Raw genomic sequence first — 15,262 nt, 5'->3', positions numbered from 1 at the left:
AAAAAGAGGTTGAGAAGTTAGAGGGTTGATATGTCGTGGGTTTGTTAACCAATGTTATAAAACAACATGTGTACTTCTGTTTCATGAGAAACTATTTGTTCTGTAAGCCTTCACCTGAAGTACAATTAAAAAAAAAATTAAATTAAAAAATAAAACAAAAATTTATACACAGATTGTTTTGTGACATTGGTTACAATCATCACAATGTGTCAGCACCCCCACCTTTCCTTTTTACCCTGGGTTCTCCATATCCATTCATCCAGTTTTCCCTTCTGTCTTCTAGTCTTTGCTTTTGGGCCCATTATATCTTTTTGATAAAAGAGAACCAAAACCAATCAAATGCCACTGAGTTGATTCCAGCTCATGGGGACCCCAACGAGTCCCCAGGACTTTCAGAGTAGATATGCACTTCCTAGGGTTTTCAATTTCTGTGATCTTTTAGAAGATGCATAGGCCTTTCCTCTGTGGTGCCTCTGGGTGGCCTCAAACTGCTAACCTTTGGGTTAGCAGCTGAGCTGTTAACCATTTGCACCCCCAGGGACTCTTTTTGATCAAATAGCTATACTGAATCCAGTCAATGTGCTAATTAGCTTAAGCCATTTACTCTACAGTTTATAGATAGGGCTTCATTGGTAAGCCACAGATATTGTATAATTATTCCCTACTTGGCTATTGTCTAAAATAATTTATATCTCTGGAAATAACTGTCTGTCTTTCAGATTGATACTTACTAATTTTCAAGTTTAGTTATGTTATTTCATGCTTAAATATTAAAAAAGACTTAATTTTTTTCCATAAAGAGAACTTCTTAAAACCTTAGGATGTGATGCAGGAAAAATGGCATCCAAAATAAAGATGGATATATTTGTTTTGACTAACCTGTTGCCGTTAAGTTGATTCTGACTCATAGCAACCCCATAGGACAGAGCAGAACTGCCCCATAGGGATTCCAAGGAGAGGCTGGTGGACTTGAACTGCCGACCTTTTTTTGGTTAGCAGCCGAGATCTTAACCACTGCACCAACAGGGTAAGGGAATACTTCTTCTGTTGATAATAAAGCAATTGGTGATTATGTAGAAAAATTGGTGCTTGGTAGCAGAAGAGAATATCTGACGAATGAACTACCCTTTCCAGTAAAATCAGAAAGAAAGTCTACATAATGGAAATAAACAAAAGGTGGTAAGATTAAAAACTTTGAAGAAAGAGTGAAAGATACTGAGAAACTAGGGTAATAGAAGATGGAAGTCGACAGGCCCTCTCAAAATTGGAGAACAAAAATTCTATTTGCATCTAGGCACACAGTTGTATTATTTTATCCAAAAATAATTTTAAATTACTATCTTGGAATGGAGATGTATATTTGTGTGACTGTGATTTGCAGAATAGCTGCAACACAAGGATAGAAAGGACAATAGAATTGAGTATAACAGTAAGAGACTGAGTTAAGTCATAGATGATGAAGTCTGGGCTGGATCAGAAAAAAAAAAATAACTTGAACTGAAATAACATAAAAAAGGAATTGGACACTTTGTTGAAACTGAAAAAATGGCTACTGATATTGAGAGAGTGATAGGGCAGCAAATATAGGAGACTATTTTCAAAGAGTACAATATTGATTTCAGAGCTGTCCAGGTTTCAGGAAATGAGATTTTGGCTGTGCCTATGGCAATGAGGCTACTGAAGGGACACGTGAATGAAGGTCATTCAAATTTAACTGGAATTCATGCAAGTTTTAATGTGTGTTATATAGGCTAGTCCAAATTTTAACTCCATGTTGTAATAGAATGCTTCTGTTGGCGTTGGCTTAAACAACTTGTTCTAGCCCTAGATTCCCTATGCTCTATTTTTCAGTAATAGATTTAGGAATATAGACGTTATCATTGATCACACATGGTTCCTTAACCAATGATTATAGTTTAATTCGTTTATGCAACATCTCACCCACTAATTCTTTCCAGAGGAGCCCTGGTGGCACAGTGGTTAAGAGCTCAGCTGCTAACCAAAAGGTCAGCAGTTCAAATCCACTATCCGCCCTTTGGAAATCCTATGGGGCAGTTCTACCCTGTCCTATAGGGTCGCTATGAGTCAGAATCGACTTGACAGCAACGGGGTTTTTTTGGTATTTGTCAGGAGGGATACAAAATATAACATAACATGGTTGTTGCCTCAAAGAGCAAAATGTATCTCATGGGTATATTTTGAAAGAAGACACAGAACACAGTGGGAAGACAATCAGAAAGTGGAAACCAGGAAAGGAATAATAAAGGAGACATATAAAGTAACTGGGGGGAAGGGGAGGATGTAAGGAAGACTGATGTTTTACTCCTGAGAAATCTTTTAAGGGTGAATTATGAAACTATCAATTAAGATTAAACCCATAATTCTCTTAATCAAAGAGAAAAGAAAATGCTCTATCTAAAAACTATCCTAATCAGGAAAATTACCAGAACTATTCTGATCCAATATCATATTCAAATGATTATTAACAAGGGGCAATGTGGTACATTAACACAAGACTTTAAAATACTAAACTCAATGTATTCTCTGAACTTTCCACAAATGAAAAGGATAAATTATAAGATTTAAAACTGGGATCATAAAGTTTACTCAACCTTTAATGCTAACATATGCTGAAAACACTACTAGTAAAATAATCCAAATAATTCTAGGACATATATATCAGTCTTCATTTCCAGCATTTTCCATCTACTATGCTATTCACAGAATGATGGAAAAAATTTTTAAGTTATGCCAGTCAAGAAATTATGAACACTTTAACATACAATTTCTAAGTTCACATGTACTAAGAAGACCTTCAGAATCAAACTATTATGCAATTCATTCAAACATTTACTTCACCAATGTTCATGACTAGAAATCAGCTTCTCTTTATGAAGCTAGGATAGTGATTTTTGCCTAGACACTGTCTGCTGATAAGGTCCATGCATTTTTAGACATGTCTGATGAACTTCTAGGACATTTATATACGTACTATACACACTCCTAGGATAGAAGAAGACAGGCACAACAAACTCAATCTAAAACTGAGCCTTAGCCTTATGAGTTGAAGGGCAATTTTGTATACAGTATGACTTCTGTCATACAGATTTAACTCTTGGCTTAGCCCTCAATGGATTTATCTCTCAGTGCTATGGCAGGCAGTACAAAGGAATTAAAGACTAAAAAAGATATTTTACAGAACTGTTTAAAGCTTTACAAACAATATAATAAAGGGAGGGAAAAGAATGCTTCCCTATATATCTGTCAGGATAAACTAGACTATGTTATGTAACAGAGCCCTGGTGGTGTAGTTGTTAAGAGCTCAGCTGCTAACCAAAAAGTCGGCAGTTCGAATCCACCAGCTACTCCTTGGAAATCCTACAGGGCAATTCTACTCTGTCCTCTAGGGTTGCTATGAGTCGGAATTGACTCGACAGCAATGCGTATGTTATAAACAGGTAAATCCAGAGATGTGTCTGAGGTGAGTTGGGGAGACTTTATCTAAATTATAGCTAGAATATTTGGATCACATGATCTCCAAGTTCACAATGTTAGGGAAAGAGAAAAAGCCTGATAAAGATATGCCAACTTGTAACTACCTTGGCCCAGAAGGGCCTCCTGTCACTTTCACTTATAATCAATTAACACAATTCAATAACAGTGTCTTATCTAAATGTAGGCAAAGTAGAAAAATCATGTGTTCTCATGAGCCCAGAAAAAAAATAATAAAACAGGATTTGGTGAAACTTAGGATTGTATCTGCCTCATACCTACCCATCACTTTGATGCAGTTTAATGTCTTTCAGCATTAGGCATTCAGAGTGTGAGCAGTGTTTCCAGATAACAGTGGGTATTAGGTTAGTAGGTGATTCTGGGAGGCAGTAGGAGAGGTTAAAGTACAAAGTTGAGTCCTCTGGAGTAACAGCTGTGCTTAACAGGAGCAGCCATATCTAAGGAGGAAGTACAGTCAGAAGAAAAGTTTGGTGCCTGAACAATGATCCACTGTAACCAGCCCCAAATGGCTTATTAATGAAAGCGTGCCGATGAGGAAAAGAGAAACTAAGGTTACACATGTTTTTATTTTATGCTTTCCTTTATTTTTATTTGTTCAATTTTTTAAGTGCTCTTAGTTTTCTCAGTCTGGTGCAATTGAAATAAAATTATGTGTATTCTGAAATGTTTATTGGTAAACTCAGGTGAACTGGATTTAAGTAGCTTATCTCTGAATTTCCTGCTTTGAATGCTCTTTGTAATTGTTATTTGCCTTTGAGTTGACTCCAACTCATGGTGACCTCATGTAACAAAGAACAAAATGTTTCCAGGTCTGGTACTATCTTATCCTATTCTGTTTTTTAAATATCTGTTTGCTTCTTTTCTGTGTAAAGGATTACAAAAGTCACTTAAAGAAATGGAAATTTGAGTAAAAATTTCTTCTGCTAAAGAACATTCAAACAAGTAGAATGGTGTGTGAAATTCACAAATAATTATGGGACCAAACAAATGATCACAAACGCAATAAATGTGGTACAAAGTAATACAGGAAATCAACAAACAAAAACATGACTAGTTTGGGAAAAAAAGGAAAACTGAATATCAATCTTCTAAAAAAATTATCTTTTCTTTAATTTTCTGTATTAACCATTTTCATGATTTTAAATATAAACTTTGTAAGAATTCACAATCAATTTTTGATTTCTCTCAAACCCCAGATTATCATGTCTAACTTCCGGTTGAACACATCTGATATAATCTTTGTTCCTCCTCCTGACTGTTTCTGGCATCACTTTTTTTCAAGTCAAACTATCTTATTACCCGTGTGTTATCATTAACTTTCTGTATAATTTTCTGTATCAGTTGACAATCACTTTTCCTCTGTTCACATTCTAACTTAGTATCACTTCTACATCTGCTTTACTGTAATATTGTCCCACTCTAAACTCTATAAGAGTGCCTGGGTGATGCAAAAGGTTAATGTACTTGGCTGCTAAGCTAAAGGTTGGCTGTTCAAGTTCACCCAGAGGTGCCTAGGAAGAAAAGTCTGGCAATCTACTTTTGAAAAATAAGCCATTGAAAACCCAGAGGAGAATAGTTTGACTTTGACACACATGGGGTGGCCATGTGTCAGAATCAACTCAATGGCAACTGGTTTTGGTCTTTATTCCTTACAGTTTCCTCTCTTAACGTCCCACTTTTGACATGTATCACATCACTGCATTTAGTCACCAATTCTGCCTTTCAAGGCCTGCCCTAATTCAAATGCAACTCTGGGAAATACTCCCTAAATCTCTTAACCAAATGGAATGTTAAATGATTCAGAATCCATTTGGTTTATAACTCTTCATTCTATCCAGTATTACATTGTTTTGCTTGCTTGTTTTATTATTAGCCCCATCAAATTTTTATCTGTTTGAAGGCAGGAACTATGAATGGTTATGCCTTATTAGGTACTTAATACACATTTTAAACTGAAATGAGTTCTCTAAAGTACATCACTTGAAACAGAAGAGGTGTGAAGCCAGCAGCAAAAGACACTAAAATACTTTCAAAATTGTTAATATAAATATACTATGTAATATTTAAAAAAAAAAAAATTGCCGTCATGTCAATTCCAACTCATAGCGACCCTATAGGACAGAGTAGAACTGCCCCATAGGGTTTCCAAGGAGAGGCTGGTGGATTCGTACTACCCACCTTTTGGTTAGCAGCCATAACTCTTAACCACTGCACCACCAGGGCTCTAGTATATAGTATATAATAGACAAGACAAGTAGATAATTGATCGGATCAATATCATATTTAAAATTTTGAATTATTTCTCATTGATAATCCTTTGTAATACTATAATTTACTAAAATAATGACAGCCTAGGTTCCTACAACAAAAAACGAACTTACCTATTTAAATCCAATATTCACTTTTAGCTCCAACAAATACAGAAGTTTGAGAAATAGGAAAAAAATCATATTTGCCACTCTTCAACAAACACAACAAAATGTTACAGCATTATTAACTCTAGGACAGCTTGCCAAGTATCATCAGACCTTGCAATAAAGGGTCAAATTATTTATACATTAGTTTATGCTCCAATATTAGTAATAGGTTAAAGGGAAGCAACTATTAAAGAAAAAACAGAACTCTTAAAGATCTCTTGTGGAAGTGCTACCAAGGAAAAATTTATGGGATCATAGAACTCTAGTAAAAATGTCAACTTGCCTGCTTCAGGGTTTATATATGTTGTTTAGTAATAGTGCCAGGTTATCTTTTCACAACTGAAAAGAATAAATTATGTCACCATTATCTGCAATACAGTCGGCCCCTGTAGCCACGGGTTCTACATCCCTGGATTCAACCAACCTGGGATCAAATACATTCAGGAAAAAAAAAAGAGCTCAAGGGCCTGGGGGCAACGAGGCGGGCTGCACAAGGCAAGACAGGGTTCGGCCTGAGGAACAGTACGTGGCCGTGAAGGAAGAAGCCCCCAGCGGGACAGAGGCTGCCACATAGCAACACAATTTGGACAAGTAACACTAGGAATGGGGTCAAAAACTTACACTCGGGTGCTTCTTGGTTTGACGAAGGATCTGGCCGAGCACGTTTCCAGCACAGGTCAAGGAGGGCGAGGGAGGGGGCAAGTGGAAGGAAAGAACAAAGCAGGCCGACACTCTCCGCACTATCCAAAGTCACCAGGACCTCCTCCTACCCGAGGACCCCTGGATCGCAGGGCAGCTGAGGCTGGAGGGCCTGGATGCAGCTGTCTTTAAAAGTGCCTGCTTTGATCCAGTGCCTCACGTGGTCTGGCCCGACCATCATTATTCCGCTTCAACGCGAAACACTGTTCATTCCTCTGCTATGTAAAATATATATATATATGTATATGTATAAATGTATATACACACACACAAACATATATACTATGCCATTAAAGCCATTTTATATAAGGAACTTGAGTGTCCGCGTCTTTTGGTAGGGGCGGGGGAATTGGAAGGGAGAATGGGCTGGAAGCAATCCCCTGCAGCTAATCAGGGAGGACTGCATGTGGGCCCCCAAAGAGAATGTTTTCCTTTATAGATCCTAGTACACTATGGCCTTAGCCCATAAGGCCCGGACCTGTCAAAACAATTACGGTTAGTAGAGAATTTGTTTCTAAGTCAACCCCTGGCCTTGTTCTGACTGACGATATTAATCTTTTCCATCTCTATTTCCATACATGTAGTGGATTTGATTCCTGTGTGTTCCATCTGGTGAGGTCACCCTTTATGTTGTTGAAAATAGATATTTGCAATGAAGAAGACTTGGTCATGCAAAATTCTGTCATGCAATCTCCAGCGTCGTTACTATCACCAAGGCCACTTGATTACATGTTTGATCAATTTCAGACTGCAGAAGTTGATACAAATCTTCAATTTCTTCATCTTCGGCCTCAGTGGTTTGTGCTTAAATTTGAATAATAGTCATATTAACTGGCTTTCCTTGTAGGAGTATGGATATTATCCTATCACTGACAGCGTTGTACTTCAGGAGAGATCTTAAAATGTTCTTTTTGATGATGACTGTGACACCATTACTCTTCAATTTGTCATTCCCAGCACAGTATAAACCATCTGATTGTTCAATTCAAAATGGCCAAGACTAGTCCATTTCAGCTCACTAATGCCTAGGTTATCAATCTTTATGTGCTCCATTTCATTTTCGATGACTTCCAATTTTCCTAGATTCATACTTTGTATATTCCATATTTTATTATTAATGAATTTTTAATAACTCATTATTATGAGTCATGCCACATCAGCAAATGAAGGGCCCGAAAGCTTGACTTCATCCACACTAGTTTGAGGAGGCAGCTCTTCCCCAGTCGTCTTTTGAGTGCCTTCTAACCTTTGGGGCTCATATTCTGGCACTGTATCAGACAATGTTCCACTGCTATTCATAAGGTTTTCACTAGCCAATTTTTCAAAAGTAGACTGCCAGGTCCTTCTTCCTAGTCTATCTTATTCTGGAAGCTCCATTGAAACTTGTCCACCACGGGTGACCCTGCTAGTATTTGAAGTACCTGTGGCATAACTTCCAGCATCATGGCAACACTCAAGTAACCACAGTACAACAAACTGACACATGACTACGAAACGGACCATCAATAGTTCATATGCAAGTTCAAGTTGAAGCTAAAGAAAATTAGAGCAAGTCCATGAGAGTCAAAATATGACTTTGAACATACCCCACCTGAATTTACAGACCATCTCAAGAACAGATTTGAAGCATTGAACACTAATGACTAAAGATGAGACAAGACGAACTGTGGAATGACATCACATATGAAGCAAGGAGTCACTAAAAAGAAAAGAAAGAAAAGACCAGAATGGATGTTAGAAAAAAATCTGAAACTTGCTCTTGAATGTAGAGCAGCCAAAAGTGAAAAGAAGAAATGATGGAGTAAAAGAGCTGAACAGAAGATTTCAAAAGGCAGCTCAAGAAGACAAAGTAAAGTATTATAATGACATGTGCACAGACCTGGAGGTAGGAAACCAAAAGAAAAGAATGCACTTGGCATTTCTCAAGTTGAAAGAACTGAAGAAAAAATGCAAGCCTCGAGTTGCAATATTGAAAGATTGTACAGGGAAAATATTGAATGATGCAGGAAACATCAAAAGAAGATGGAAGAAATACACAGTCACTGTACCAAAAGAATTGGTTGACGTTCATCCATTTCAAGAGGTTGCGTGTGATCAAGAACTGATGGTACTGAAGGAAGAAGTCCAAGCTGCACTGAAGGCATTGGTGAAAAACAAGGCTCCAAGAATTGATGGAATACTAATTGAGATGTTTCAACAAATGGATGCAGCTCTCAAGGTGCTCACTCATCTATGTCAAGAAATTTGGAAGACAGCTACCTGGAAAACTGACTGAGAGATCCATATTTGCGCCCATTCCAAAAAAAGGTGATCTAACAGAATGCAGAAATTATCCAGCAATATCATTAATATCACAGGCAAATAAAATTTTGCTGAAGATCATTCAAAAGCAGTTCCAGCAAGTGCCAGAAATTCATGCCAGTTTAGAAGAGGACATGAAATGAGGGGTATCATTGCTGATGTCACATGGATTGTGGCTGAAAGCAGAGAATAGCAGAAAGATGTTTACTTGTGTTTTATTGACTATGCAAAGGCATTCTACTGTGTGGATCATAACAAACTATGGACAACACGCAAAGAATAGGAATTTCAAAACACTTAATGGTGCTCATGCAGAATCTGTACATAAACCTACAGAGAATTGTTTGAACAGAACAAGGGGATACTGTGTGGTTTAAAGTCAGGAAATGTGCGCAACGCGGTTGTATCATTTCACCATACTTATTCAGTCTGTATACTGAACAAATACTGTGAGAAGCTGGACTATACGAAGAAGAACACTGCATCAGGATTAGAGGAAGATTCATTAATAACCTGTGAGATGCAGATGACACAACCTTGCTTGCTGAAACGGAAGGAAACTTGAAGTACTTACTGATGAAGATCAAAGACTACAGCCTTCAGTATGGATTATACCTCAACATAAAGAAAACAAAAATCCTCAGAACTGGACCAATAAGCAACATCATGATAAACAGAGAAAACATTGAAATTGTCAGGGATTTCATGTTACTTTGATCCTCGATAAACGTCCATGGGAGCAGCAGTCAAGAAATCAAATGAGCAAACCTGTTGCAAAGGACTTCTTAAAGTGTTAAAAAGCAAAGATGTCACTTTGAGGGCTAAGGTGTGCCTGACCAAGCCATGGTATTTTCAAACACTTCATATGCATGAGAAAGTTGGACAATAAATAAGGAAGACCGAAGGAGAATTCACACCTTTGAATTATGGTGTTGGCAAAGAATATCGCACAAATCTGTCTCGGAAGAGGTACAGCCAGGTTGCTCCTTAGGAGCAAGAACGATGGGACTCATCTCACATACTTTGGACATGTTATCAGGAGGGACCAGTCCCTGAAGAAGGACGTGATGCTTGATAAAGCAGAGGGTCAGCGAAAAAGAAGAAGGCCCAAAATGAGATAGATTGACACAGCGGCTACAATAATATGCTCCAGTAAAACAACAATTATGAGGATGGCACAGAACCAGGCAGTGATTATTTCTGTTGTACATAGTTTCTCTATGTGTCGGAACTGACTCAATGGCACCTGACACACACACACTTTAAGTATTTCAGGAGGAGGATTGGTTTATTATTCAGAGTAAAGATTATATTTGAAAGGAAAATGTCTAAAACTAGAAAAAATGAAATTATGATTGTATGATGTTATGCATTGTCTTTTTGGCAGAAAGTAGGTTCATTTATTAAAGGATTTCATTCTCTTAAAATATATTTAAATTTTCCTAAGATTAGTATAGCAATATAAAACTTAAAAGTCTAAATCACTGTCATGGATTGAATTATGTCCCCCCCAAAAATGTGTGTATCAGTTTGGCTGAGCCATGATTCCTGGTATTGTGTGATTTTCCTATGTTGCAAATACTGCCTCTATGATGTTAATGAGGGAAGATGGGTGGCAGTTGTGTTAGTGAGGCAGGATTCAATCTACAAGACTGGATTGTGTCCTGAGGCAATCTCTTGATATATAAAAGAGAGAAGTGAGCAGAGAGACAGGGGGACCTCATACCACCAAGAAAGTAGCACTGGGAGCAGAGCGCGTCTTTTGGACCCGAGGTTCCTGCGCAGAGAAGCTCCTAGTTCCGGGGAAGACTGATGATGACGAGGACCTTTCTCCAGAGCTGACAAAGAGAGAAACCCTTCCCCTGGAGCTGACACCCTGAATTTGGACTTCTAGCTTACTAGACTGTGAGAAAATAAATTTCTCTTTGTGAAAGCCATCCACTTGTGGTATTTCTGTTGGAGCAGCACTAGATGACTAAGACAATCACCAAAGTTTTTGTTGATTAAAAAAATAATAAATTCTGGAAAAATTTTATTTCTCTGGATTCATGAATGTTATAACTGATAGCTCATATACCCATAAAAATGCATTGATCTTTCTTACACAGCCATTCTAGCTAAATGGATGAGATAGATATAACAGGAAATAACTATTACCTGAAGATTAGATGGGATCAGATAAGATAAATTTATCTTTTTTTTATGGCAACAATGGTGAAAGCCAGCAACAGGTAGAAGTCTACACAGGTAGTGACTCTGTCATAAGTAATGGATGGGGTCTCAGAATGAAGAATTGGCATCCAAGAGAGCTATTTAAGACCCATTCACTCCTTAATTTAGAAATATTTACTGAATATCTACTAGAAGCATTTTACTTTTCAAAGTAGTAAGGAAACAATAGTGAATAAAACAAACAGAAAAATATTCTTACGGAGCAAACATGACATTTAAGAGAAAGTAAACAAATTTGTAAATGTATAATATAATGTCTGGCAATAATAAATACTATGAAGAAATAAATAGAATTGGTTAAGGTGATAGTTGGTGTTTTGTTAGGCTCTGTGAAATGAGAATGCTAGAGAGGCTAGAGGAGAGGTAAGTGTCCTTCCTGTTCCTAATTGTGTTACCCTAACAATGATTTTTCATCATGATAGTGACAACTGAAACCAGTAGCAGCAGTTGATCTCAGTTTGTTGTCTTTCCAACAACCCCAGAAATAGTCTTCTTGGGTCCCTCAGAGATAGCAATACCAATCAGCTAGCATCTCCTTCATGGTTCTATCCCTATATGGTCTCTTCTTGACATCAGAACACTAAAGTCAGCCAACCAGTGCTGTCTCTTTAGAGACCTGATGGCCCCATGGGGTTCTATTCCAAGATTTTAAGTTTTAATAATTCCAACCTTTTCCTGAGTTCCACCATCCCTACAGGTAATAATCTCTTCCTGCAGTTGTTATTTCCGTGTTATCTCAGTGTTTCCTTTTTGTTCTTTATCTCAGTTTTCCAATACTTGATTAACTATTTTTCGTATAAAATTGTGTGTGTTAAACTAACTAGTGTTATTTTTGTCTCCTAACCAAACCCTGGCTGATACACTCTTCAAAGACAAAAGTACAATTCTCTGCCCAGTCACTTCCTTCCTCTGTGTGTGTATTTGCACATCTCTGTGCCTGCACACACATACACACACACATGCACTCACACAAAGCTGCCTCCTCCTGTGATCCTCACATCTCAGTTTATAGCGCCGTCCAACTTTGCAAGTCAGAAACCAAGGAATTTTCTTGAAAATATTATCCCCATCTTCATATCAAACACTTCACTGAAATTCAAGTAATTTTACTTTTTAAATATCTCTTAAACTCATCCCTTTATCTTCTATTCCACTACCATCTCCCTGATATATGTCTCCCATTATGTATGCCCTCCATTATCTTTAACCTGTCCACATTAGTGATGACCTAAGTAGATATTTCAATTCACTCTACATCTATCTTGATTCCACCATGAAGCCAGAGCGGCTTTTTAAATACCTATATTGGACCATCTCACCCGACTCATCTTCATGCCCCTCCTCAGAGTACAAGTCAAAATCTTTAACATCACTTACAAAATCTTGCAGCATCTGGACCTTGTCTGTCACTGCTAGTTCATCTTTCAACGTGTCTCACCTGCATTTTGTATTTCATCACATTTGCCATTCTTTTAGATTCTTATTAACTGTTCCAGGTACCATTCAGGACCTTTGTATAGGCCGATCATTCTGCCTGGAATGCACTTACATTCTTGGAAGCCCAACTAATTATCCAGCACCCATCGTGCATATCTCAGTTCAAATTCCCCATCCACAGGGAAGCCTTTCCTGGATCCTCACATTTCATCTAGCCTTCTTCCCATTACAAACTCTTATGGCACAGTGGTTAAGAGTTCAGCTTTTAACAAAAAGGTCGGCAGTTTGAATCCACCAGCCACTTCTTGGAAACCCTATGGGGCAGTTCTACTCTGTCCAATACAGTCAATATGGGACAGCAATGGGTTTGGTCTTTTGTTTATAACATGACATACATTTCTCCAGCTTCTTAGTTGTTGCTGTATGTTCTAATCACTCACATAATACATGCAAACAAGAATATTATAGATTGGATTTTGTCCCTCAAAATATATGCTGAAAATGTCCCTGTTTAGAAAAGAGAGTCTTTGAAGATGTTATCAGTTAGGTTAACATGAGGTCTTACTAGAGTCTACAGTAGTTCATAATCCTATATGACTGGTGCCCTCATAGAAGAAAAGAAGATACACAGACACAGCGAGACAGAGAAAGAATGCCACGTGGAGCTCAGGCTGAAAGCAAAGATTTACAAGAGCCACCAGAAGCTAAGAGAAAAACATGAAAAATTTTCTCTCTCAGAGCCCTCAGAAGGAATCAACACAACCGATACCCTAGTCTCAGATCTCCAGACTCGAGAACTATGAGACAATTTTTGTTCTTATAAATCACCTACCCACTGCCGTTGAGTCGGTTCCAGCTTAAAGAGACACTATAGGACAGAGAAGAACTGCCCCATAGGGTTTCCAAAGCTGTAAATCTTTAGGAAAGCAGATTGCCATATCTTTCTCCCTTGGAGTGGCTGGTGGATTCCAACAGCTGACCTTTCAGTTAACAGCCAAGTGCTTTAACCACTATGCCACCAGAGCTACCATAAGTCATCCAGTGTGTGATATTATATTATGGCAGTACTAGGAAACCAATACAAAGAGTAAGCTCCAGTCAGTGTCAATCAAGTGTGAGAGCTCAAAATACAAATTAAATTTTATAATGCAAGAGGCTTTATGACCAATACTTAATGCACGCCCTGATCTGCAGCTATGTCAAAGAAGCTTTCAAAGACATGTTTGTGGTTTTTCAAATGAGATACTCACCGGATTAACGTTTTTTTAATGTTTTACTTAAATATTATTCTGAAAAAATAATTTGTGGAGGGTTACATTGGGTTTGGAGCCCTGGTGGCACAGTGGTTAAGAGCTCGACTGCTAACCAAAAAGTCGGCAGTTCGAATCCACCAGCTGCTCCTTGGAAACCCTATAGGGCAGTTCTACTCTGCCCTATAGGGTCGCTATGAATGAGGATCAACTTGATGGCAATGGGTTTGGTTTTTTTTTTGGACATTGGATTAAACAAAGTTAAGTAGTAAACTTACTGTTGGACTTCTCAAAATAACTTGTTAATATTGATTATAAATACATATTTTATAAATTTAAAATAATATGCAATATGTTTCCATTTTTTTGTGGGATACTAGCATCCCTTGGTAAAGTTTAGGATATATTTCAGCCTTATAGGGCTGTTGGTGATTACTCTAAAAAAAAAAAAAGATCTGCATATCTGCATATTCTAACATAGGAGGTCTGGTGGTTCAATGGTTAACTGCTCGGCTGCTAAAAAAAAGGTCAATGGTTCAAACCCATTAGAAGCTCCACAGGTGAAAAGACCTGACCATCTGCTCCCATAAAGATTATAGCCTACAAAACACTATGAGGCAGTTCTACTCTGTCCTATAGGGTCTCTATGAGTCAGAATCAACTGGATGGCACACAACAACCACATATTCTAATGTAGTTTGAAAACCATAAGTCATACAAAATAAAACAAATAAGTTTACATTTTCTAAGTTATATGAAAAATCTTGGGTGTAATTTCAACTTTTTGATAAATCAGTATTGAAAAAATATATGCACATTAATTTAAATTTGTTGGACAAATGAGTGTGATTCAAGTTAGCTCTTGATATTTCTTAAATTTTTATTTGTTGTTGGTGTCGCCCAATTTATTTTCTCTTTTCTTTTTAGTTATTTTTGTACTGTCCATAATTTATTTAACTGACATCACAATAAGGTAATACTGAGTACTGATAGTGGGTAATAGAATAAACATTTATAAAATATTTAATAAAATGTTATGGGAAATCAGGGCTAATTTTTGTTATTGATATTTTTGGAAAGTATATTGATACATGCATTGAAAATAATTTATTTTATTATATAACAATGTTTTATTTTATTATACAAGTATAATCAGAATTTAGTAGTACTTTCTAAAATTTTTTTAATTTTATTTTAAAATATTTCTTTAAATTATTTGGTGAAATAATATGATGTGTCAAAGAGTAAGAACACGTACTCTGTTAAAATAAAAGCAAGAGATTTATTGAGGGAAATACAGTTTGGGAACTGGAGAAACACAGGGCACAAAGGAATTTACCAAGTAAGGAGGGAGGGGTGTGTTTTTATAGTAAAGACGAGGAATGGGAGTATGTAATGTTCACATGGTCACAA

The sequence above is a fragment of the Trichechus manatus genome, unplaced genomic scaffold (genome assembly GCF_000243295.1).
Source record: "Trichechus manatus latirostris isolate Lorelei unplaced genomic scaffold, TriManLat1.0 scaffold00229, whole genome shotgun sequence".
NCBI classification, from domain to species: domain Eukaryota; kingdom Metazoa; phylum Chordata; class Mammalia; order Sirenia; family Trichechidae; genus Trichechus; species Trichechus manatus.
The sequence above is the reverse complement of the archived record's forward strand: the minus strand, read 5'-3'. Positions refer to the sequence as shown.